Genomic DNA, 27220 nt, shown 5'->3' with positions numbered 1-27220 from the left:
GAAGATAAGTAGTAGAGGCGTTTAGGTGGAGCATTTATGTGACAGAGCGTGCAGCGATGCTGCGATCTCACTGCCCACGCAAGGAACTGGAGCAGCTCGCGGAGGCAGCACTGATGGTGAATACACACGTAAACAGTTAAGACACTCAGGGGCATACACACGCCCGCATACATATTCAGACGCACACTTGCATAACTTACGCATCACTGCTTTCGGAGGGAAACCTTGCATCTCCAAAATGTTTTGAGCAGCTAAGAAAAAACACTTTCTTTCCAAGGCCAGTGCATGAACCTTTTTGAGGACCAAAGCATGAATTCGTCCAGCACCGAAACAGGGAACTTTAAGTCATAGAGCTTTTAAAGGGGAACTCTGCTGGTTTTATATGTCAAAGTCAATTTACTTGTCATGAAGCATAGTACCCAGCCAGTGAAAACTAAGTCTTTTGTGGTTTGAGAAAGAAGAAAATAAACCCGATGAAGTCATCAGGGTTATCTGGGTCTGGGCTCCTGCTCTTAGTGTCAACAGAAAGCCTGCATTGCAAGCCATGGGCAGGGAGTTTGAAAGACATGGGGGTTTACCAGGCAGGAGGGAGGTGTAAAAAGAGACGGTGTTGAGTTGCATTAGGGGAAACGATGCTTTGCTTTAGGGCTAAAAGTCTGAATAACTTGGCAGCTTCAGTTTTTCTTCAACGACATCCCCAAACTTTATGGAAGTACAATATAAAACTTCAGGGGGACCTTTTTATTTTAGCAACACGCAACATGTCAGCTGAATGACGCTAGTAGCGTGTGGCCATACTGTATGTGGCGTGCCGCTGCGCTCCACAGACTCTCACGCAAGTGTTTCGGCTCCTTGTCATTTTCAGGCTGGGTCCGGTGGATTCCGAGCTGGTTGAGGCTTAACTGCTGTGCCTTGGGGCAGGTGTAATAGTGATACGGATCAAAGTAAGTCGCAAATACCACCTATAGGATGTGGCGCTAACATTAGCAGAGCCCAGCACGTCAGTCATTAACCAGCAGTCCTATGCTACGCCAGCTACTGAAGGTATACTGAACGTATAAATTGCCGGCTGATGTGGAGCCTCACTTCTACACTATTATCTGTAGGCTTTAGCTTCTATCTTTATCTTTCTAATGTATTTTTGCTGCCTAGTCAGTTTGACATCTTGCTTATAGCCCCTCGAGACGCAAACTGTAGACCCTTCCGTCTGCTTCTCACCAAAGCCACTTTTTCGTTTTTCCCAAAAATGCACTCCCTCAACAAATAATACATTTTTTTTTAAGGGAGTGCAGTCAGTGACAGCGTGGGCGCCATGCTAGCTCCGACGGCTAGCGGCGGCTAAAAACAAAGGGGCGGGGCTCAGCGAAAGGTCAAGGTTATCAATCATCGGTCACTGAAAAAGTAAATACATTATTTTACTAATTACTCAACAGCAAAGGCATTATTTACATTCCTGTTTTTGCTCAGTCAAAGGTGCCTTTAAACGACTCTAAGGCTTCCACACCCACCCATCACATATTTTGATGGTAACTTGCTAAAGTACTGTACTTCAGTGCAATTTTAAGGCAAGTTTTTGCTACTGCCACATAGCCAACGTTAACATTAACAGCTGTTTACTAGCCAGTGTAGAAGAAATGTTGCGAGTTCAGCCTCAAGCTTCATTCCTTTACTCGCTTCTATTTCTATCACGTCTTTTTTTCTACTGAAGGTGGCATGCTAACCAGCTAGCCCTGGCCCGAGCCAGCCCGTCTCGCAATGCCACTCTGCTGATAGCGAGTCTCTGTGGGCGCCCAGTCTGCCCTCAGTCCAACGCGAGAGGATGAAGAAGTAGCGCCGCTCAGAGGGGCGTATTCCAACCTCTTGTCTTGTGAACACCATGATGGCTGATGCTCCTGGTAAGTAAACAGCTCTTCATGCTAACGTCGGCTACGTGGCGACAGCAAAAACTTACATCTAGCACCTTTAAGGTACTTGTACTTCTCTTGAGTAATTCGATTGAAGGTACTTCAAAAACTCGAGATACCCAGCAGTACATAAAATAGTTACCAGCTGTACATTAAAGTGATTTACACATTAATGTCTCAACAGTTACAGTTCAATAGCAGAATACATAGTATTCTGAAATGGGCTGTTCTGTAGCAGTACTTTAATCAGTATAATATTTATTTACAAATTTTATTAGTTACCATTACAATTAAGTTGTTTAATCAAATGAATGTGACATAATACGAGGACTGAATCCCTGGTCAGTGTAAGTTGATTCTGATGTACAGTGCAAAATAAAAACTAACTAAAAACAACATAATAACTTCTCTTAAAATAAAATAAAAAACTTAAATTCAGACATAAAATGAACAGATTAACCTGAGGTGACTTTATCTTTTTCAAGTGTAACAACAATTAGACTAATATTGGCTGCACATTAAAACACAACACTAAATCATAATGAAATAGAATATAAATTTGGAAAAAAAAGTAAATTAATTCCAAAATGATTTTTTTTTTCGCTTTGCAGCCTCTCAGTTCAACATTTGTTTTTTTTTAGTTCACCGAAGCAATTTTGGACAATTTTCACGCTAAAGTCTCAGTTCAGTTCAACTTAGATTACCTTGTAATTCCTTCAGCTTCAGTGCAAATAGGCAAGAGTTTCAAGGTTTTCTCTTTACGGTGTAATGTTCACACACGCATGATAACACAGCTTTCAAAGCCCCTCTCTCCGCATACGCTGCCATTCAGTTTGTTCATTTGAGGAGATAAAGTCTATGATATAGGACAACTTCGCTCCTTTTTTTTTCTCCGTCCCTCCGGCTTAAATCGCAGTAAAAAAGCAAGAGAGGAATTGTAAAACACATTTATCTGCCTCCGACAACTGTCTCGCCTCTGAATAATTAATGCTCCAGGCTTTATGTGTCTTGCTGGTTTGTCCTTGGGGCCTGTTGACTCGGGGCATCGAGAGACCGGTTTGCTGGCGTGGCGGCCTACTGACACACAGAGCCGTTCATCAGACCTCCGGAGCGGCTTTACATTCAGAGCTTGTCGACCGAACGGACCAAACATTTTTTTCAGTGACAGAAATAGACAATCGCATCAAAAGCCTCTGCATTGACTGTGATTAACTGTTAATGGAGGTGAAGTGATGCAGAAAGGAAAGTAATGAGTCAATGTGACAGTAAATAAGTTATTATAGCGCCGTGATAACATAGAGTACCTGTACATATTAAACTGGTTAGAGTATAATGTGGAACATGTTTTCGAAGTATAACTTTGACAGGAAATAATGTTAATAATGTAGAAAACAAGGAACTATTGATACTGTAGAAGAATAGGTATTTTGTACTTCCATGGGCTGCGTCATTAAAGAGTGGGCAAAAGTTTTTTCTCTTTGATTAAAGTAAGTCTGTCCTGTCAGCCCATTGACAAAACGTTATCGTCCCAATACCGGCCTGATCTAACGGATGTGTAGTGTCTGGAACAAAAAAAAAACGTGTATCAGACATAACGATTTGACATTTTATTTTATGTTGTGTGTCACTGTGGAAGACAACTGATTCTGTAACTAGGACGCCTCATGAGGCCATGAGAATAAGACAAGACGCAAGAATGTCGTTGCCGGATTCTGGCCTAGTTTGACAGTATCCATGACGCCACGATTGCTGTCAGTTTCTTGCTCCTCTCGCCTTTGAGAAAAAGCCCATTTTAGCATGTCAGGAAAGACTGTGAGCTAATGCCGGTTGGGGTTCAACGCGAAGTCTGTGATGACCTTATCTGACATTATCACCACCTGTAAACACATGGATGTTGACTTTAGCCCCAAAATCACTTTGAATTTATCCTGAAATATCTAAAGCTTTAATGTTTTTTTTTTTTTTTTTTTTAGCAACTTGCATCAGTTGCTGAGATCTGGGCTTCTGTGGCAACATGGCTACAACAGACGAATTGTAAACAACTGCCAAGGTAAGCCTAATTATCTAAAGCAGTGGTTCCCAACCTGTGGGGTCAGAATCTCTCCAAGGGGTCAGAAAATAAATCAGAGGGGTCACAATGATTAACAGGCTGTCGAAAACCACTTAGCTGGAAGTAAAAGCTGAAGTGAGCACTCCAGTAATGGGGATTATAATTGTTCATTGCATAGAAAACACTTTCTATGTAAAACTAAAAACTAAAACTGTGTTTACACTATATATTACTAATTTACAAAGGCAAATTCAGATTACATTTTTTTTTCCCCCACTCGTGGCAACTAATGCTGGTTAATGTCTTTTTTTAGAGTTATGTTTAGACAACTCAAAGACCTTGGTTAAGGTCAGGGAAAGATTGGCCTCTAGAAAAAAAAAAAGTCAACTGTAACATGTGTTGACTCTTTTCTCTTTCTTGTTAATGTTTAACCAAAGCCGCACTCTGCTTCCGTAGCCTAAACCTAACCACATACAGGAAGTTCTGATGACTGTACACCAGGGCTCTGTAATAGCTTCGGTCCTGGGCCGCTTCAGCACTGCTCAGCGGGGGCCGGTGTAGTTTTACAGGTGCGGTGGAGACACAGGCCTGTATGTTTTCAATATATTTAGTTGGTTTTCAGTATTATTTTATTCTGCTACGAATGAACTTGAATCATAGAACCGTTTTTTATAGGTTTTTTTTTTTCCATCAGCAAGTGAGGGCTAATACAGTTACGGTAATTATTATTAGATCAGACAAGGCCATGTTTATTTATATTTACCTGAGCCTTGTATTTGAGGTATAGTCTTATCTACAGTAGATTTATGAAAAATAATGTACAAGCTTTGATTTGAGGTATAAAAGGCTCTAATTGAGAGGGAGATTCATCAGATTCGGTCCAACGGCTGCTATTTGCCAACCATCGATGTCAACATCCCACCATGTCAACCATCCACCCCGACCTCAATATGTCGCCCCCTATGAGACTGGTGGCCTGTCCAGAGCGTACCCTGCCTCTCGCCCGGGGTCACGTGGGATTGGCTGAACCCCCCCCGCGATACTCAAAGGATAAGCGGTATGACCGATGGACGGACGGATGGTCTGACGCTGCAAAAATTAGCGTTCTCTTCCAATCAGGTGTGGACTTATTTGAGTTTGATCCCTGATCCATAGTACCCAGAACTAGTACCCTGAAACACTAATATAACATATAAAGGTAGTGGCAAAAACTACAAAAACTGAAACCAGGTCATTAACGTTTAGTTTTCATGAACTGTTGGCACGTGAAAGTAAAACGTTCCTTTATTTAAGTTAAACTGTACATCCATCTGAATGGGGCATTCAACACTGCTGAGAAATATCAAATTGTATTTAGGTCCCACAAGTGGCAATCACAAATATCTTCTCATGAGCTTTCACTGTGCTCACTGTAGCCACAGTTCATCGCACTACACTAAGTGTGCAGGGACAGAGACGTGTTGTATGTGTGGAATGTAGTGTAATTCCTCTCAGATCGGCGGTACAGTCGACAAAAACATGGATTCTGAGATGTCAAGTGTGTCTTTTCTCCCTAAGGTCAAGTGTCTGCAGGAACACGAGGAACACCACGTCTGAGTGCCTTACACAACACGGCCGGCTGAGATAATCCTGCAGACGAGGAAAACGCCGCTCCTCTGCTTCTCATTCCTCACATTTTTCTCTATACAGCGAGAGGAGGACAATGAACCCTAATCCTCTGCTCAGTTGCCTGCAGCAACCGCTCTCAATTTCCCTCCTCCACATTTTACCGTGCTGATACTTGGAAAGGAAAAAAAAAAAAAAAAAAAAAAAACGGCGGCGTTGATTAGTGGTAAGCGTGGATGTGGAGGATTTAAGTGGAATTAAAACATGCGGTTGCACATCGCAGGTTCCCCGCCCTCAAGCAGCTCAGCTTCGCCACCACTAATTTCAAATCCTTGGCAGAGTTTATTTTGTTTATCCAGTTGTGGTCAGCTAATCATTCGACATGGAGTTCAGTTCATCTGGACTCTGCTAAAGGAAACTGCAGCTTAAGCACTATGAATGAGTGCAAAAAGACTCCTTTTTTTGGGGGGGTAATATTATCTAGTATTGAGATAATTAGCTTAGTCGATCAACAGTACATTTTGATGATCAAACAGTGTCAACATTCGCTGGTTCCAGTTTCTCAAATGTGAGGATCTGCTGCTTTTTCAAACAAGTACTCTAAACTAAATGGCAAATTATGTCTCTCATGCAACATTAAGTGAGTCCCTCTTCCCCAAGTCCCAAGCACCCACAGAGGCAGGCTGTGGTGTGTAACAGCTTAGAGCTTATTTACAATCTAGTAAAAAAATAAAATAAAGTAATAATGACTTCAAGCGAGACGACGTTGACTTTTACTGAGCAGCGGCAACAGCGGCCACTTTGGCCGCAAGCCGCATCGACGAGACGGCGGCGCATGAACTGGTGTTGGACTCTGAGTGGTGGAGGGTGCTGGAAGACAGAGGAAAGGAAGCATGTCTTCAAGTGAGGTAAGGGGACTGAAAACAGTCTCTTCCTTCCCTAGGCAGGCTGACAACTCAAGCTACGGCAACAGGCAGTTTAGTGACTTACCCGACATGTGACTACGTTCCGCTAATGTTACGATTTAGCATCATCCTCACACACTGTGTGAAATACCGTCCGGCTGCTGGCATGTGGCTTAGCTGTGCTTGATGACCGGCTAGGTTACCAACACGGTCTGGGGGCTGGTGGTCTGGAACTGATATTAAGGTTCTTGAGTCACGGCCACAATCAGCGGTGACAGAAAAATGTCATTCCCACACCGTCACGACCGCTGCCACACAGTAGCCGATGCCCGGTAGGAGCCGGTGTTAGAGGTTGGGCTAGCTGTCGAGTAAAGCAGATGCCGTCTCCCGGTCTGTTTGGAAATCCAGCTGTTGCTTGACTTCTGTCCAACGTGTTATTGTTGGACCACGGGTTGTTCTTGTCTTGTTCCTCCGTTCGCCACTTTCTTTTTTTGGCCTGTTGAACCTCTGCTGATCTTACTCACTTTCCTTTTTTTGTTCTTCTTGTTTTTCCCCGGGGCTGACAAACCCGGAAGTGACTCGCTACCGCCACCCACCACTATGGAGTGTGCCACTGGTGTCCTTGCTCCGTTGTAACAACGTCATTTTGTCCTCGTCTTCCAGATTCACTTTTTCTGACGCCCCCTACCGGCTGCGCTGTTATGAACGTTTTTGACTTTGATCTGCCGCCACTGTGGTTATGGTTCGGTTGAGTTTACACACGAAAAATTTACTCGGTTAAGGCTAGGGAAAACATTCTGGTCATAGTTGAATTCTGGTCGGAAACAGGAGACAAACGCCGATCGCCTGAGTCGAAGTCACGCGCCTCACGGATCCGTTCACCCACTCCAGTCTTCTCAAGGATTTCTCAGCTCGAACAACAACGGCACACTACATCCACCTTTGTCCCTGACAGCCGAGAGTTTTGCTTCACAGAGCCACTCGATCACTGGCATGTGAATGTAAACATAGGCTGCTGCAGCTATCTGATGACAGTCTGGTTTTCATCCGTTTCACACCACTGTAGTTTAGTGTCTTTGGGTTTCAGGCTTTTGGACGGACGAAAGAAGCAAATTTCAAAAAAAGGAAATTCTGAAGGGCACTTTTCAGTATTTTTTATTTTATATTGTAATCATTTAATCTAAAAAAAAAAGAAAAGAACTGACAGATGAATGAATAATGGAAATGATTGTCAGTCGCAGCCCTAATGATGTCCAGTTGAGATTAGAGGTGAAGGAGGGATTACTCTGCACTGACCTGCTGTCTTTGCCCCCTTGTGTGAGTAGTGACGGACAAGAAGGTCTAACGTTACCGTGAAATTGTGAGAACATCAGTAGGAGTCTATGTCAGTTTGTTAATGTAGAGATCTGTATAATCCTGTCTGGATCTATGCCGAGTTTTATGTACAGTAAACCTGTGCATGTAAGACAAACTGCGCAGATTAAAGAGAGGGTAATTTATAAAAAATAGTGGGTGTGAGTTTTCTTCCTCGTAACCACATCCTTACACTTTTCTGGCTCTTTTTCATTTTATGTAAATATTTAAACTGCAGTCTGTCAGATGTCATCGTCGGGAGGTTTCTTTTTGAATGGGAAACTATTATAAGCATCAGAGAGGCCTTATAAATATTTATATCCTCGATTGCCTTTTCGTTCATTTTCTTTAGCTCTCTGTTCTAAGCTGTCACCACGACCCAGTTTCCCCCACGGGAGTCAATTAAGTCAATCTTGTTATAGCTACCTCAAAATTGTTTGTAAAGGGTCTGTGCAAATATTTCCTTACAAGAGCACCACATCAACTCGTCTGTACGAGAAAATAATAGAAGCTCACAAGACTATTGACACAGTATTCCTCCCTATACACCTTCCTGGAATCTTTGAAGACCAATGTACGCGGGAGGGAGAATAATTGACAGATTTTTTTTTTTTTTTGCTTTCTGAAAAGAAATTCTTTCCGGTCTCTTTTAATAATTCAAGGTAGCTCCTGCTGACAGCCGGGAGCACGGATTATTGTTCCCCAAAAACCTGTCGTCATTAATGGCCTGCAGGTGCCTGAGCTCTTTGTGCTCTTTTAAAGTAAGCGTGAAAGCGGAGGTGACGAACCGATCTGATTCACAGGTGCCGCTGGATGACCAGTTGTCCGTTTGCACTCCGATATCATCAGGGCTCTTTGGCAGAAACGTTGAGAAAGTGTGGTTTGTCTTTTTGTTTTCCCAGTGTTTTGTTTTGTTTGTTTGTTTCCTCTCAGCCTCCCGAAATCCACCTGCACATCAGCCGGAGGATTTTTCGGGAAAGACGTACAGAGAGTGACCTTTTTGTACCCAATGTTTGGTTTGATGAGTAAATTCAGAAGGCAAACAAGATAATGGTGATGGCCCAGGAAGACTGAAGCCCAGAAAACCGCGGCTGAAATCTTTACTCAAAACACAACTTTTGGCTGCTGGTTTACTCCGGCTCCTGCTTCCTCTTTACGGTCACCGGATGTTGGTGCAAAATTGTGAGTAAAAAGAGAGAAGCCGTTGGTCTTTGACCGGGAGAGAGCAATACAGAAACCTGACTGTTTTGCTCTTGCTGACACTTGCTCTGACACAGCTGCTGAAAATTTCAAAAAATGACATCACATCTCGTGTCAGACAATTTGAACAAATGTTCAATTTATTCATCCATAAAAAATTCCAGTGCTCCCATGCTAGTTCTAATTAACCAGCGCTGAAAAAGTACCCACAATAAATCCATGATAAAAGAACCCCTGAAACAACAGTATAAAAGCAGACTAATATTACAATAAAGTCCCAGTTTACGTCTTTCTAACAAAGTTCTGGCTGTGGTGCCATACCCCCTACGGGAAAAGAGAAACAGTAGATGATTCTGCAAAACCCTTGTTATGCCCCTGGCTATGGGGGAAAACCTGACGCAACATGAAAATGAGATTCCCCGCTTCCCACATCACAACATGCGCCACCAACAACAATGACAGCCCTCAAAGGAATTACTTTTGGTTACAAGTTGGGCTACCAGCAACATAGTAGACGCAGTGGAACTAAAATAATCCACCTGAAATGACCTACTCCAAACCAAAACCAAACAAAAGACAAATCTGTTGACTAAACTCCTAATTTAGAAAGAACAAGATCAGACAGAAACGATACAGATCCCGGGGCTGCCAGTCATACTTGCACGACACTAATTACAACGGTTTACAAAGGCGCAGACCTCAGCACGCTGGCCGGAAAAGCCGGTGCCAACCAGCTGCCAGCCATATAAATAGAAGACACACCAGCGTTACAAACTCACCTGAGTGCTGCGTCACAAAGGCTAGCTTGGACTGAATCGAACCCCCCGCTGACGCTGTTCGGCACCGCAAGCCTCCACAGACTCAACTCGACTCGGCTGCTGCTGATCCCAGTCCTCCTGCACACTCCCTGCTCCCCTTCCATCCACATTTACCTCCTCCAGGTTATTTTTTTTTTTTAAATTTCGGCTACTGCCATGATGCATACATGCGTGCAAGCTGGTAGGGTTTTGTTTTATTTACTGTAAAAGCACACAGGTAGCATCAACAGTTATCCCAGTGAGTTAAGTAAAAACGACTGACTTGGTAATTTATCAGCTTCATGTAGCCGACAGCTTCGTCTTTTGAGAGGATAATGAGGCCCGGTGCTTTATTTTAACACCATACCCACATTGCATGTTAGTGTGCCCTGCCTTCTTCAAGCCCGACAGGTGCGCAACACCTAATACTTGGAAATCTGAAATATTTAGAGGACCCAGAATATACTAAGGTAAAATAATACTGGAAGCTGAGGCTGGACGTCCATCCACCACTACATAAAGGACGCACTACCTCCTGGATTGACTCTGAATGCTGGCGTTGGGGGTAAATCGTGAGGTCAGATGGGAACTTATTCTAATTCTTCGGATACAGGGCTGTAGTTTATTGGCCTACCATAAAGAAACCCTTTTAGATAAAGGACTACAACGAAACAGCGTGTTTTCCTGTATAATCTACCACGGCAGCTTCACAGTTGACAACAAAATATCAGTTCAATATAGTTTCAAAAGCCAATTCTAGTATGATTTTATATTACCATCCCACCATACTGTGAACAATTTGGGTTTGTTTGTCCTGACGATAAACTCGGCCGCCTCCTGCAAGATGTTGTTTATTAAAGCTTAGCAGCTTCTTTTCCCTGCCACTGAGAACCTCTTGCGGATATGAAGTGAGGTTTTTCTGCTCTCTTTTGTTAGTCATACAGTCTGGCTTCAGGTGGGCTGGACATAATTAAATGCGGCCTCGTTCTCTCGCCCGACTTTCACCTCCGCCGCACAGCAGGGCCAGTCCGGCCCCAGTCCTTTCCCCCGCACTCGACCGCTCGGCAGCCAAGTGAGGCAATAGCATTTAAGTGCCTTACTCAAGGACAGCTGCACCGTCCTCTTGAGGGAAACACATTAATGCAACAGCAATCTAGCTGCCAAAATAACCAGCCTGCTCTGTGCTACATACCTCAGCTAATGCACTGTCTCTGCCACTGCGCGCTGATTAAAACCTTAATGGTGTTTTTGTTACAGGCCCAAACTTCTATCTGGAGGCACAATCCTTCTCAGCTGTTTTATTGATGTAATATAAAAAGAGCTTTATTTCTGAGACATTACATACCCAATAAACATCTCTTTCTGATAAAAACAAGTACCCAAAGTTCATCATTACAATAACTTGTTTAGACTTTGTGGCGCCGTTTGAGAGAGGAGGTTTAATTTTCTTATTTTCGCAGATTTAGTAACGGAACCACTGGCGGTCGGCTGATTTTGGGAGAGAAAACGTTTCTATCAGCCTGTCCACGTCAGGGCTAAACGCTTTCAGAACAATGGATCAACAAACAATGGATTAATGGATAAACAAATCAATACCTGGCAACCCCTAACAAATGTCCCCTGAAAAAAATCAACATTAATTAACAGAATAACACTTTCTTTGTGTTCATCTTCCAACAACAGAATGTACATGTCTATGTAGGGCTCATTATTATCTTTGGTTAAAACAATAAATGAATAAATAAAAGTGCAGGAATTTATATTTATTTAAAAAAAAAAAAAGATTACATAGAGTGGAAAATATCCAAAAACATCCAGGCGAAAACTTTTTTGCGATGCAACCATTTGATTGTTTTACCTCTTGTCAGGGGCACCAGGTAATATTTTGGTAATATTTCTGGAAATTTGTTGCGCCTATAATGACACGGAGGAGTTTACACTCTAAGACCACACACACACGTTACACACCATAATGAAACAAAGACATATAAAATAAAAAATGTGACTTTTCAGAGCAAAAGACATAAAAAAAACTAAATTAAATTAAAGGAAATTTGTATTTTATACTAGAATTATTGGCATAGCACCACAAAATAATGGTATAGGGATATAAAGTTTATATAATATATAACTGAAGAGTTCAATATATTTATTCCACTGTATTTACCTGCCTCTGGTGCATATTCAGCAGTGTTTTTTGAATTTTCTCCTCTTTTTACTCTATAGTTTCTACCATGGAAGATTTTTTCAAGCACTACTCGTCAAAAAAAAAACTTGTTTACTCTAAACTGTTGTCAACATCTTCTTGCAGCAGGAAAAAAAAAAAAAAAAAACATGCATTGGCAAATAACATCCAGGTGAAACACGGTTACAATTTATCTGCTCAAAAAAAAAAGAAAGTAAGAAAGAAAGAAAAAAACCGGGATAAGTTTCCAGTTGAAATCTGTAACAGCTGTAAAGGATGTAAAAGCTGCAGCAGTGCCAAATATCGTATGAAAAAGAATCCGTCATTAATCACCTTAACACAGACCCAACACTGATGGAGGTGTGAGGGAGAGGCTTTATATAAAGGCAGTGGTCCTCAGTCCCATGCCATTGCTGCTTTATCTTTCCTACCAGGTGGTTAATGGAAATTAACTGCATCCACTTTGAATCCCCCAGAGTCAAATAGCCTCTGATTAAACAGCCAAAATGAAATAAGGCAGAGCTCTGGGCAGCCGTGACCCGGCTGGAAAACGGCAGGTTTAAGAGTGGCACTATCATGGCTTGGTGGCTATATTGCCAATATAAGGATTCCAGTATGAAGCTCATCTTCCTTCTCGCTCGGCCAGACAGCCAGTATAATTAGATATTGATAGAAGGGCAGGTAATTAATGACGAGTCTCTCCGCAACATTATCTGCCCCCCGCAATTTCATCCACGTGCGCTGTGCTGATTGGGCCGGCGGGTCACCGGGACACAGCCAGTCATTTGTCAAGCTCCCTGACCTGAATCTGCTGTAATGGGATGAGGCTGGGCAGTGACGGAAATCAAACAAAATCCCCTGCACCCTCCACGGTCAGTAGTTCCAAGATGGCGCCGAGCTGTGGGCCTTTACAGGATGGATTATCCGAATCATCATCGTAGTCAGGTTTCACCAGTTTTTAGAGATAAGATACCTCTCTGTTTAAAATGGCTTTTTTTGAAAGTCCCCATGAATGTTAAGTTCTCCTGCTGCAAGAAGCCTCTGTTATCACTGTAGCTCATAGTAAACAAAGTGGAATTAAATTAAAGAATTATCAATAAACCAAAACTACTTTTTTGTAACTTTTACAAAGTATTTTCGTATTTTGTTTTGAAAATATTCAAACGAAACCCAGGCAAAATCCTGTAACCAATTTATTTTTTTAATCATAAGACAAAATAGCCCTACATGTCCTCTAGACCTGTAGTGAAAAGCAAGTTTACAAAAGTAAGTTTTCAAAAAAAAGAAAGAACAGAACAGCTGCAAATGGATTTCTTTTAAACTGGATTTGAGCCTTTAACTGCTTTTTAAAAATAATCCAAATAAACAAAGGTAAAGTAAAAACCTTGTTAAATGTGAGCTTTTTAAATGTGAATTTGTTTTTTTCGTGCATTTCATGTGATAAATGTTCGATGTTTTCTGTGATAAATTTACATGATATGATATTTCACATGTGAAGTGCAAGACATCACATTTAAAAACAACAATTCCATGTGTGATAAAGTCACATAAAACATTTCACATGTGTAAACATGGATTTGATTTTTTTTTTTTTTTTTTTCGAAGTGAATCCAACTCATCCTCCATATCTGACTTCCTTTGTTTTGAGTTCATGCACTTGAGTCCACTTACTGCTCTAGTTGGGTTTGTTTTTGGACACTTTTATGAGTGTAGGACAAAACCACCAGACCTGTCTCTCTGTAAAACAGAGAGTTATAGACAATTTTGTGTTTCACAAGTTTTTACAAGCTGCTAAAAGCAACTGGGAGAGGAAGAAATTACACTCCAAACGTGGGTTGTTTTTTTTTTTGCTTTTGGTGGGAACATTATTTTGTCTGTTTTCAGAGAGTTGGGGAATGATGTTTCTGTTTTTGAAGGAACGAGTGGAGGAAACAACCAACGAGAGGAATGGACGTAACCGTACTCGAGCGGTTTGAAGAAAGATAGAAAAACTAAGTAATTGTGTATCAATTGCGTTTGTCTGTGAGAAGTGTGTGACAAGCACGAAGGTGGATCACGGACAGCTTGTCCGCTCTGCCTGCAGGAATGCGTGGGTCTGTGTGTGTCTGGGAGGTGTGTGTGCGTGTGTGTGTGTGTGAGTGAGTGAGTGAGTGAGTGAGTGATGGCTGTGTGTCTGAGCCGGGGTTATGTGTGTGCACCGATGCGTGTAATGAACGCCACCGCCAGCCCGACTCCCCCCTCCTCTCCTACCCAAAGTCCCCCGGCCTGCCACACCGCATCCTGTACGTTACAACTCCCGTCAGCAACACCCTCGTCCTCCCAACACACACACACACACACACACACACACACACACACACACACACACACACACACACACACACAAGTAGCTGTATATAGTGTTTCCTCCTAATCACATTCACGTTCGGAGACAATCACATCCAGGAGGATCAGTTCCGGTTTCTCCGCTCGCCGGGTTTGGACCCACAGGAAGAGTGCCTTCTCCACCACCCTCATTTGAATAATGGCTGGAGGCTGTTCACGGGAACACGTAACAATGACAAATTGGATTTTAAGGACCTATCAGACTAACCAAGGACAGTGTGCCGTGAAAGAGGAAGGGACAGGAACAGATGTGGGACAGAGCGGGAGATGTGGCGGCCAGCAGCTGGTGCTGGGGGAGCAGTGTGTGCAGAAATGTGGGATTTTCATATCAGGCTCGGAAATCTGAGAAGCTTTCAAGGTGCTGAAAGCGCCGCAGAGAGGAGACATGACTTCCACGATCTGGTAGGTTTTAAAAGAGAGGAGGTCCACTTGCAGACTTGTGATGTGGGGGAGATTTGGGGATGAAGTAAAAGAAAGCACCACTTTCTTCCTTGTGGTCGCGTTTACATCATATTGCGCAGACTGTAAATAAACAGCTGAGCTTGGACAGAGGTTGAGAGTAGGAGGTGTGGTTCCCACTTGGTGGAAAATCCTACAGAATTGACAGTTCAGCGCTGTCAAAGGAGCTACACATGGGGCAGCCACTAACGATTATTTTTGCCAGTTATTTTCTAAATTTATCAATTAAAGGCTTTAATTTCCTAAAGCCCAAGGTGATGTCTTCAAATGTTTCTTGTTTTGTTGGACCGACAGTCCAACACCCAAAGACAATCCCTTTACTTTCACATAAGACAAAGAAAAGCAGGTGAGGAGCTGGAACTAGGCAACATCCGGCTGTTGCAATTGAAAAATTCCTTTAAAAATAAATCTTATCAAATTAATTGCTGTTGTCGTGTAATTACAGCTATATTGTACACTGGCTCAGCTTGTTGACAAGCTAATACAAATACTGTATGAAACACGACATCTTATTATCTATCTTATCTTATTAAGGCTTATTTTGGAAAGATCTGGTATAAATACAGGGTTACCAGGGGGGCTAACCATCTTGGGCTGATGTATTTATGCTAAATCCAAAAAAGGGGCTTTATAATCTGTGCGGCATACGATGCCCTCTATCCCTAGACCCCCCCCCCCCCAAAAAAAATTTTTTCCCTCCCCGATCCTCCATTTTCTGAGAACATGTCCTGAGTGCAGCATAAGCACACAAGCACTGTCGTAGAAAGGTTGATGTTCTCTACTTCTGCCTGAGATCAGACAGTATTTCGCAGTGAGGAGCAAAACCTGAAGAAGATGGATGTGGAAGGCACCATTTGCTCATCCTGTCTCATGCAGATTTAAGAGACTAACCTGCCACTACCATGTAGTTTTTCGTTTTTTGTTTTTTTTTTTGATGCGCGAACAGAGGAACGACAGTCCCGGTTGACTAAAACGCTACCTTCAGCCAGACATCCCTAAAATAATGGTTGGCGATTAATCCAGGGGGAAGAAGCCAAGAGCCAAGAGTTTCCAACTGTTGACAGAAAATAAAAAATGTAACATGGAGTTCATTTTTCATTCAACATTTCATTCAACAGTGTTCAAGTTCAAGTGATCATATTTTGTTTCTTTGTTTGAATTCTTTGTAGAAAGAGCTCTTTTTTTATGATCAGTTTTTGCACTGCTTCTTTTATTGTATCAAACCCTCCTCGCCACCATCACGCCAGGAGTAAAGACCTTCGAGTAATCAGGCACTTCCCGCTAGTAGGCATATGCGGCTACACTGTGAGGGAAGTCTTCCACTCGCGCGGGGAGTTAATGGATAGGTTCACATTTCTTGAGGCCCGTCTTAGAACAACAGTCGCAGGCCTGTATGTGAATTAAAATCGTTACTGGTAATTGGTCCTCCTGTCTGTGCTGGTGGCAAATACGGTAGATCCTCTTCTGGCACGATTTCAATTTAAGAGACGGGGGATAGAAATCCACAAAAATCCATTGACAAGTGCAGCCGGAGCTTATGTGAGGCTTCAGTGAGACTTTGTTATATCAGGTGGAGATCTTCCAAAGGAGAAGCCTTTTAAGTACAAAATTTCCTGCCTGACTTTCCACAAACAGTGTAACACAGATAGTAACGCAGAGGCAAGTTCATACAAAACAGACTAACTTCGGAAGGGGATCTCTTTGCTCTTCATCGACGGCTTTACGCTAAGCTTACAAGCATGGTGTCCCTGTTGTCAACATACCGTAAAGTGGATTAGAACGACCCTTTTTTTTTTTTTTTCCTGCACAGCGAGCTACACCACAGAGTTGCCCAGATGTGTGAGTATGAGACGACCAAACGACGGCACTGACAAACGGGGTCGGATCTGATTGTTCGGGTTGAGAAAATCGGGCATCGTGTTTCTAGCTCACCGGAACCAAACTCTGTTTTTCCGGGTGAGAGAAGCACAGGTGAACACAGGCACTTTCCCGCAGCCCACCAGACGCTGTCTGAAGGAACCGGTCGTTTTTTGAAGCAGGAGGCCGCTGTATGTCCAGCGGAGGCTCGTCTCATTCATGCCCAGATCGTTTGTATAATTGATTGGATACATCTCGTGCTACTGTGGGACTTGTAGAGAGACGTGTTGGCAAAATGTCAACACATTTCCACCCAATTAGTCGATTCTGCTGTGACTGAGCTCTTTTGAAGAGTTATAGCGCCGCAAGGCCACGAGGTGGAAAGCAAAACTGGGCTCTCCGCGCCAAGCAAATGGTCACAGTGGAGCATGGCATCATTATTAATCTGAATTTCTGTGCCTGAAAAGGAGTGTATAACATACCAAAATAATAAACATTTGGCAGTTTTCTTTGTTGTCAGGCCTTTGTTCGTGGGCATTCTCTTAAAGCTGAGAACACAACACATGATGAACACAAAGGCTTGGCTCCAAAACCACGGCTTCAAGACACTTGACATACCTCAGATGTTTGAGGAAAGAGCTCGCCTAACCGATTCCCAGCGGCCGTCGGCGTTAAACCAAGAGGTTCTCCATCAAAGCCTTCGTGCCCCTGAAGCATGACAGCCTGGCCGTGACCACCATTAACCCATTCAGGGTAACGCCTCCCACGCATATGGATTCATGACCCGCAGTGCCAAAGCCAGGCCGAAACGCGGGGCCAAACCACGCGATATGCTCCGACTGCAGGTCAGCTCTAATTGTTTGGGTTGAATAAATTGGGCATAGTTTTTCTAGCTTGGAACACTAAAAAGGGAAAATGGTCCAGGATGAATTTTTATAGCCTCACGGCAAAAAGCTGGAAAAGTGAGCAGAGTGACTCCAGGTTTTTTTTTTCATTCGTGATGTTTTGTCCTTTATTTGATGGTAGTGAATTTTCAGAAAATGCACAACAGCCGACGTTGTAGAATTGCCGATAATTATCACATTTATTATTTTTGTGTAAGGCGTCTTTTTTGGGAGTGTATGGGATGTCAGCAGTGGATTATTACATTGCAGCTTCAGCCGGTAGCCCCCCTCGACTTTCATGGCCTCCACTTGTTTTCAAGCGCTGCTACTGGGGCCAAAGGTCCTCCCCATTCATCAGGAGACGCATGCCATCCAACAAAGTGCTGCATATGGAGAAAAATCTGCAAGCAAGGCAAATCTAGAGTGGAGGAGGAGGAGGCACTCGAGCTGCTATGTGAGCTACAATCAGTAGTGCTGTCAGAAATCTGATGATCAAAACAGATAGGATGCTGAGTGCTCTCCAACCAGCTGCCTTGGAAACATTCATCTGTGGATGCTGAGGGATGATGGGGTGGAGGGAGGTATTTTACTCGGGGGGAAAGGTACATCTGCCCAAATTAGTTTTTACCTCCATCATTCACATTTTCTTCTACACTTTCATGCTGCAAGCTCAGTTCTCAGATCTGAAATATGCTCCAAGACAATGCTCAATATTTTCCTACAAGGAGAAAAACATCTTGTTTTGATGTTTAATACTAATCACAAAATCCCAGAGTGGACTTTCCCAGGAAAAAAGTTTGGAGCTTGCGGTTTCCTTTTTTATTTTTTCTTAATAATTTCTAAAAGCTGATTGTGAATAAACGTTTTAAGATTCAAACCTTTTGAGTTAGACTGATTAAGAATCAGAGAGCTGCATAGAAGAATACTGAATATTTGTACTGATCACATGAAAAAATGATCATCTTGTATAACTTATCTTCAAAACTGGAACAAGAAGAAATTCTCAGAGGAAATCTACCTCTTCAGCTTAAACTAAAAGCATTTGTGTATCTTTTGATCTGAAAATAACCCATGCTTTGATGACTCAATTAACATTACACATCACGTACTGTATACTCTTTGTCATTTGTTGAATAAAATCTGTCTTGCTTCAGCTACAATAGTACGAAATACGGCTGCCAGGCTTTTAACCGGGTCAAACCAGAATGAGAAACAAACAATAATATCCAATATCAACATCTTTTCACCGGTTTTTGCTGCAGGTCCGCATTAACTTCAAAGGCTTTTCAATATCTTTTAAAGGAATACAGGTTTTGGCAATAAATTACCACTGTACATTTTCATTAACACTTAATTAAATGTGAAGTTTTCATACAAATGAAAAAACAAAACAAAACGATATAACATACAACTGCAGTTATTTCAACCTCACCTGGTTCCAGAAGGTGAAAATCCCATTCATTTTTCCCATAGACAATTCTATGTGTCTCCCAGTTGGAGCACTCCAGCGATGTGACTTATTTAGAATTGTATGAGTTGCTCAGGATTAGACATCTCTGTATACAGTTTTCTATCGGGGCTATTTGTTCTGTAGATGTCCCAGCACTGACCGATACTTTGAACATTTCTGCCTCATCGGGCTGCACACAGTGGAAGGCGGGAGGGCACAGAGGGCAGGATGTGTCACGATGCAAAAGGTCCTGAGCCGGATTTGAACCCTGGATGAGCCCGTGGTGCCCAGAGGTGCCATAATTATTGAAGTGGAAAACAAACAAACAGAGAAAGTCATGGGGATTTTTTTTTTTTTTTTTTTTTGTTTCTGAGGAGGAGAAAAGATACCATGAGCAGAGGCAAAACAAAACCATCTGGTCTGGTCGGTGTGCTACTTTCCACAGCTTTTCCACATTATCCTGATCGTTGCCATTACTGTCAATTAGCTCAACATATGGCTCATGGAACATGACTAATGATGGCACATTATGTAATCCTTATAAAGAACAGATCATTGTCAGAAATTAGTCATGAGGCTTTAGATGGAATTGCCAGCTCTCTGCCTCCCTCTCACTGTCTCGGGGCATTGCCAGTATCAGAGAGCAGAATCTACTGAATCTAATGGATACTAGCTCCAGCTTCTGGGAGGTCTTTGATTGTTTTCGTCCACATAAATGACCATTCAAAATGAAATTTTTGTGCCATGAGTCAAGACCCCCACTGGGACGAGCTACTGTCGCCTGTTTGGTATCCCTCCTGCACAGGGGAGTTGGGATTTATTTGTCAAAGCTGTAGTTTAATCAAACCTGTTTACATTTTAATTTTATCGGATTCAATCTTCTCAGACTGAGAAATGAAAACAAGTTTCCATGACAAACTAGCTGGAAAATATGAATTCAGACAAAGAAAAGTTTGGTTGGGATAATATATTTGATTTTGTGCTCGATCGTGTGTACTCATGCATCCATCCCTGCAGCATAATTATTTGTTTATGTGTGGGTCAGTGCTTGTGGAAACGCTGAGAGCTCGAGAATGTGCTGTATGTTATTAGACACAGGCATTGCGCTTTCTGTCAAAATTCTTTCTGAACGGGGCGAAAGGGAGAGCGAGTACTCTCTTGTCTTGTCAAATTGAGGAATGAGTCTCATTTCTGGTTGATAACGCGCCTTCAAAGTCTTTATAAATCACTGAGGTTTCACCTTTCAGTGGAGTCAAGTAGGGGTGCTATATGCGAGGCTGCCGACCTGAGCTGATACACTCATAAAAACGACTTTCAGTCCTTCCTTAAGTACATTTACACAAGCACACTAGCAATAATCTCATCCTGACTGGGGCAATTTCCTAACACTTAAGATAATCACGTTAATGCCCTTTTCTGAGATCTTAAAGATGAATTTAGTTCACATAATACAGAGATCACTGTTGCTCTTTTTTGAGATGCATACAGTATGTGGTCAAAGGACAGAGTAACCCCAATTTAAAATGAAAACAACAAGTTTATGAGGCCCATACAGAGTTTTATTAGACCTACAAATTGATTGTTACGGAGGCGTAACACATTTAACAAGAAAAGTCAAAGACATTTTCTCATAGTTATGACTCCCATACCTGGTGATTAATACTTCTTCTAATATCTCAGAATTATGAACTCTTTGTTATCATAATTATGAGATCTTCACCTTGGAATACAGACCAATATCTTGTAATTACAAGAAGATTATCTCATAATTATAAGATACAACAGTTTGTTATTATGAGAAAAGGACCTTTGAATTATCATTATGTGATCAGTCAAAACAGGGTCGAAGCTGATGACTATATACCGTTTATTCAGAGTTTCATTACTAGGACATAGTTTGGGTCCAATTTTACTTACAACAAATAATCTTGGGCCCGTTCATAATGTTCATATTTAAAACTGCACATTATAATCAGATTATGTCATTTGGTTCTTAGGGACTTGTGGGGCATCTTGAATGTACTTTAATCTGGATTTCAGCCTATTTAAACTGCACTACTGGACATGTAGAGCATCGATTAGCAGCTCCACTCACAGGTAGCAAACACCTTCTCCAAAGCAGATGGTTAAATGCTTATTAGCCTAGTTAGCAATTTTTCTGTTTATACACGGCTGTACTTTTTAGTTGCAAAGATATTGCAGGGGTCGACAAGGGTTATGGGGGTGTAATCTTGGGGTCTTGCGGGAGTTGATCCCGCAGACAAAGCTCTGAATTTACCAGTTGATCTACTACATGCTCCTGAGCTTTGGGTAATGATCAAAAGAATCAGTTTACAGGTACAAGTGGCTGAAATGAGCACAGAGCAGAACTGCTGCTCCTTTGCATGGACAGGGGTTTGTTTGTGTTTGTGTTTTGGACATCTAATCAGGATGTCTCTCGGATGCCTCTTTCTGGAGGTTTTGTGGGCATGGCCCCAGGGTTTACCCCGAACACACTGGAGGGGTATTATTCAATCTGGAACAGGAATGCCTTGGGAAGACGCTAGAGGACTTGGCTGGGTAGAAGGGCGACCGAGTTCCAGATGAGTGTCAGAAAAAGGATGGATGGATGGATGGATGGAAAATGCTAAAAATTATATTGTCACTTGGAACTGCCTAAGGCGGAAGAACTCAATGACAAGATGACATTTTTGCACAGTTTCCTCAACATTCAACCTTATTCATTCATTTTGAGTTGTGTTTCTGTTCACCTGATGAATGTGAGACCAACATACACCCTGATTTGTGCTTTTTTTTTAGTCTCCACCAACTCACTAGCGTAATCTCACTTTCATTCGGCGCTGGACAGGTAGCATACAACAGGTTTATTGGAGCTTTCTTAGCCGAAAACAGGTGCCTGCCAGAGCTGGAAACAGGTTTGAGGAGAGTGCCGTGGCTGAACTGTACAGTAAACGTGCCTTCCATCCAAAACAATGGGCTAAAAGAAGCTAAAAAGCCCGAGAGTTGGGTGCTAACGCAGCTGCAGCTTCATCACTGGGACCAACAGCTTTCACAGTGCACATTGTCATTTGATTACTGGAACTTCAAGCTGTCCAGTCCAGCTTATACATGTTTAACTCATTACGTGAAACATGTTATCAACTTCTCATCCTCGTTGGTGCCCCAAATCACAGAGGGATTCAGTTTAACATCCACCGACATCGACGAAAACCGTCTATTGACCTCCCATTGACTCTGCCATTACTCAAACCTTCAGGTAAGGATTACTGGCCAGGGTAAACTCATCTAAAGATGGAGAACAACCTTATTCAACAGTGTGAATAATTGAAGATCCCGCAGTCAATTTCCGGAAAAGAAGAGGAAGACTGTAGCAGTGACTGTCCTTATTGGCGGTGGTGTGTGTCTCCACCCTCACCACCGACATTTGCCTCGCTTCAGTGCTTTTGCTAGGTCAAAGAGGACGGGTGGGGCATCCATCATCCATGCAGAAAAGGAAAGAGGAACCTTTACGTCAGCAGGATCCATTGTTCAATGAAGGTCAGTGGCAAGGTGGAAATGAAATAGGGTGACACTGGAGAGAGTGATAATAGCATATCACGGTGAAGGTTTCTGATTCGTTGCCATACACCTCAACATGACCTCTCAACAAGCACTCCAATTCTGCTTAAGACAAGGTCACACTGTTCAAATCTGGCAGCGCACAGTCTCCAAAAACTAATATAAAGGTTATGGTAGTTGAATGGGAACGACTTCATTCGCAGCAGGAGACCTACGAGTTGTACTGGAGTCAGCAGAGTTGGCGGTAAATGCACACACCCTTCCATCCAGCCCCCAACAAAACCACCACACGCTGATTTTCCACCACGCTACTTCAATGTCAGACTGCTGGGTTTCCAGTCATATCTCTACTGTCAGCCTGTGTTTAGCAAATGCTTGTGTGTGTGTTTTGTTTTTTTAAATACTTTTCTTTATTTTGATGTACATTTCACAAAGTATTGTAGAATCAAAGTTGATTAGAGAGTTCAGAGAGCGTTGCTGTATATTAAATATGTGTATCGTCATTTCTTGGTCTGGTTTACAAGCTACAGCTAACATTTATTGCACCTTACAAATATATTTTTAAGAGGCAATATTAGAAAGACTAGCGGAAAATATATTTATTGTTTCTGTTACTCTATTGAAACTGTCTACTTGTGGCTTGATCCAACCACAGTGCTACTTATAACCATTTTAACTGTATATGATTAGAATTAATGATTATTTTTATTAAAGATTAATCTCTTGATTAGTTTTCCATTTTCTCGTTTGGTGTATTAAATGTCAGAAACTAGTGAAAATGCCCATAAGAATAATCCAGAGCCCAAGGTGACATGTGCAAACAGTCCAAAGTCCAAAAGTATTCAATTTACGGTTACATTAAATGAGCACAAGCAGCAAATACTCATATTTGAGAGGCCGGTATCAGCCAAATGTTTGGCAGTTTTTCTTGAGAAATGGCAAACGGCAGGCATTGTCAGTTACTTTTCTTTTCACCGACTAATCTATCAATCAAATAATCGAGTGAAGGAATGTCGTTTGGACCTAAAGCTTCAGTCTTGGTGAATCTCAGACCACTTCAGCGGAGATGTAGCCTCTCCTCGTCAGCACGTTTGAGGAAATGTTATCAGGCTCTGTGGTGAGATACTGAGATTTTTGAAGATACAATTAATGCAGTCCAAATACTAAGGTCCAGTATTGAAGTCCAAGAAACACAGGGGAATATTTCGTTTATCACATTTGTCTAATTTTTGTATTTTTTTTGGAATTTTTGTATTCCCTCAGTACTGCTAATTATCTGGGCTGCAGAATCAAGAATTCACAGTTCCCCCTTCTTCATTTATGCATCTTTTCTAATGATGTTCCATAACAGGGTTTTTCCATGGTTTCACTCGTTATTTGATTTGAAAAGTCTGCTGCAGGCTGCTTTATGATTGTGTAGCTGCTGACATTTGTTTTTGTGCTGTGGTGCATTCAGAGCCGTGGCAACTTCCAATCTCTTGACACCGATGATCAACAGCCCTTTTATTGGGAGAGAGGCCCAAATTCATCTGAGCCCTCTCATGTATAGTTATTGCTTGACTTCTGGGCTTGATTTTATATCAGAGCTTGTAAATGTAAAGTTGTTCAGTGGCCAAAGCTTAAAATGATACTCGCCCAAAATCTATCTTTTCTTATATAAAACCTTAGTACCCTGCAGGTTTGAAAAGTTAGTGGCTATAAAAAAGTCAGTAGTTTTATTCGCTGTGGAGAACAGTGGTTTTTTTTTCAGCTTGGATTGATGGCGACTGTAGTGGGTTTAATCAGTGACTTATATTTGAAAAGGCATCAAAAAACTCATCAAACTGCTTCTGCCATATAACCCAAATCCTTCAGTTCATCTGTATGTTCAGTATGTTCCAAACACTGATATTTTATCCAAAATATGGCTAAATAGACTGTTTTGGTCTTAATTCTTTGTAACTTGCCAAAACAAACAATCAAACCCCAACATTTGGCATGTAACATTAAAAATGACGGCATTACATTTAGCTGAGCTAGTTCCAGGGTCCTGGTGTTGTGCATGCTGGCTAACTGGCGTGGCTTACTGGGACACTTAATCAATTGACGAGTCATAGTGCCTGCTGTGAAAAATGTCTATTGGCCAGGTGTACAGAGGGGAGAAGGTAGTCAGGGTTTGAACTTTTTCTCAGCCTCTTTTTCAGTCTGTCACTTTTTGAGTTACCAACTGAGTGCAACAGCATGAAAGTGTTAAAGGAGAGATTTTTGGAAAATGTGTGCCATTAACTCCATTCGTAGGATTCATTGGGTCTCACCCTTCTCATTGACAGCAGGCTTCTGAGTGTGTGGAACAGGTATGTAGCGAGAGTCGAGATTTTGGAACCATTAGTAGTTTGCAGGTCACAATCGTAGGCAGGAGACGGACCATTCAAGGTTTTAAAAACAAGCAATAAAATCTTAAAATCATTTGGATGTTCCACCTGTTGATACCAGAATGAAGAGCATTGCAATAGTAGAGATGAAAACACGGACGACTTTTTCTAGATCTGCAGATGAAGGGAATGACCTGATCTTGGTTAAATATATCAGTTGGTTAAAGTAGGATTGTATAACTTTAATCACCTTACTGTCAAAGGACAACTCTGAGTTGAAAAGATAAAGATATTAGATAAAGCACCTAGACTAGATGTGAGATTTTTAATTCTGCTAGTGCTGGGGCCAGAGTGTGTGATTAAAATTATTTCTGATTTGGAGTTATTCAACTGTGGAAAATTATTAGACATCCAGTTCTTAATTACATCAATGCAGGACATAAAAAAGGACACATCGGTGGTACCAGGCTTTACTAAGACATACAGTGGAGTATTGTCTCCTTGAAAAGGAAAATGAATATTATGTCTGCGCATGATTTTCCCCAGGGCTAGCATGTATATAGTAAATAAAAGAGGACCCAGAATAGACCCCTGGGGGGCCCCACAAAAGAGCAGAGCTTGAGAGGATGAGGCAAGCTTAAGTGAGAAGGACCTGTTAGACAGATATGACATACATATATGATATGAGGTGACCATGACTGGAGCAGTTTGACATTTAAAAAAAATTTGGTTATTGTTCACAAGAGAAATAATTTGTATGGAGATATTTTTTTCAGACCTTATATAAAAACAGGCAGCTTAGAGATGGGTCTAAATGACATAAAACAGAGGGGTCCACAGAGGGCTTCTTTAAGAGGGAGTAAACAGTGGCATGTTTAAAATTGGAGGGGAAAATGCCAGTAGACAGAGAGCAGTTATTAATGGCTAAAATGTCTGGACCAACCGTCTGAAATACTGCTTTTAAGAAACGAGTGAGACTGCAGTCTGAAGGGCAGGTGGGTGATTTTGTAAGTGCAACAGTGTGTTCCAGGGTTGTCAGAGAGTGTTCACCAAAGTGAGTTAGTGCCGAAGATGAGCAGGACTCAACATCCAGCTCTCTGAATTCTGTGTGTTAATGGGATGCCGAATCTAAAGCATTTTGCTACAGAACAATGAAGAAATTCTTCACATCTCTCTGGGGGTGATTCACCCGCCTGGCCGGCTATCTGATAGACGAACATTTAAGGGAAGCAAGGGAATGATCCTTCTTCCATATTCACTTTGCCTTCCTGCATTGTCATTTTAAATTCCTAATTTCTTCATCTAACCACGGTAGAGACGAAGATTATGACTTTTTGTATCTGTCAGGAGCTATAGAATCTAAAATATTTGTGCGGGAGCCATTAAAAACACTGACAAATTCCTCTGCAGTGAGGCTCTGGTGTTCATGGGTACTAAAAAATGTGTTTGAGGCATTAAAAATCTGGTAGAAATGAGGAAAAGAGATTGAATTTAGGGCAAATAAGTGCAGGGGTTTTTGGTTCAGGAGAGAGGAATAGTACCTGGAAGAGCACTGCTTGGTGATCAGAGACTGCAAAAATCAACCAAATTCACATCTTCCATACAGAGACCATAGGAGAGTACAAGGTTGAGTGTATGCCATTTGTAATGGCTGGGATGCTTGACACATTGAGTTGAATTAAAAGAGTCTAAAAGTTGGATAAAATCACCAGTAAAAGAGGAGGAAGAGGGGCAACAAACACGGATATTAAAATCTCCAACAATGAGAACATGTTGGAACATAATAACTGGTGAAAGACCAGAGGCAAGTTAAGGGGATCTGTAAATTAAAACACATAAAATAGCAAACTTGCTCTGAAAGGTGCAGGGTGAGACTAGAGCACAGCTAAAATGATTTCTCTGTATTAGTGCATGCAAGGCCCCTGCCTCGACCGGTCTCTCTCTGCTCTTGGAAAAATAAGAATTCTGGGGTACGTGACTCAGTAACAGTGGCATTTTCATCAGGAGTAATCCGAGACTCTGCGACGATCTAAAAAAACAGTTTTGGTCAGATCGGACATTTTGGTGGAAAACAAATACGTTGTCTGTGAATATTTTACTGGATGTGTCATACCTGTTCAGTATCAACGTATTTGTGACTCGCCAGATACGTAAATTAACAACATATCCTCAATATGTTATTAAAAAACATAATCCCATCGCAATTACGCCTTGTCCAAAACACATTTGCTGTTGCAGTTCACTTGTATAGAAACGCAATTTTTTGGGGGACAGCTC

General features: G+C 41.9%; 1 long non-coding RNA gene across 2 annotated transcripts; it reads left to right on the top strand.

The window, feature by feature from the left end:
- Nucleotides 1–864: 864 nt before the first annotated feature.
- On the top strand, nt 865–5755 carry LOC120784462. Of its 2 annotated transcripts, none has more exons than XR_005706445.1 (3): nt 865–944; nt 3878–3954; nt 5512–5755. It is a non-coding gene; the product is annotated as an uncharacterized LOC120784462 (long non-coding RNA). The 2 variants fall into 2 exon arrangements; XR_005706446.1 differs by lacking the exon at nt 865–944 and adding an exon at nt 1797–1895.
- The last annotated feature ends 21465 nt before the right edge of the window (nt 5756–27220 follow it).

The sequence above is a fragment of the Xiphias gladius genome, chromosome 22 (genome assembly GCF_016859285.1).
Source record: "Xiphias gladius isolate SHS-SW01 ecotype Sanya breed wild chromosome 22, ASM1685928v1, whole genome shotgun sequence".
Lineage (NCBI taxonomy): Eukaryota > Metazoa > Chordata > Actinopteri > Istiophoriformes > Xiphiidae > Xiphias > Xiphias gladius.
The sequence above is the reverse complement of the archived record's forward strand: the minus strand, read 5'-3'. Positions and strand labels throughout refer to the sequence as shown.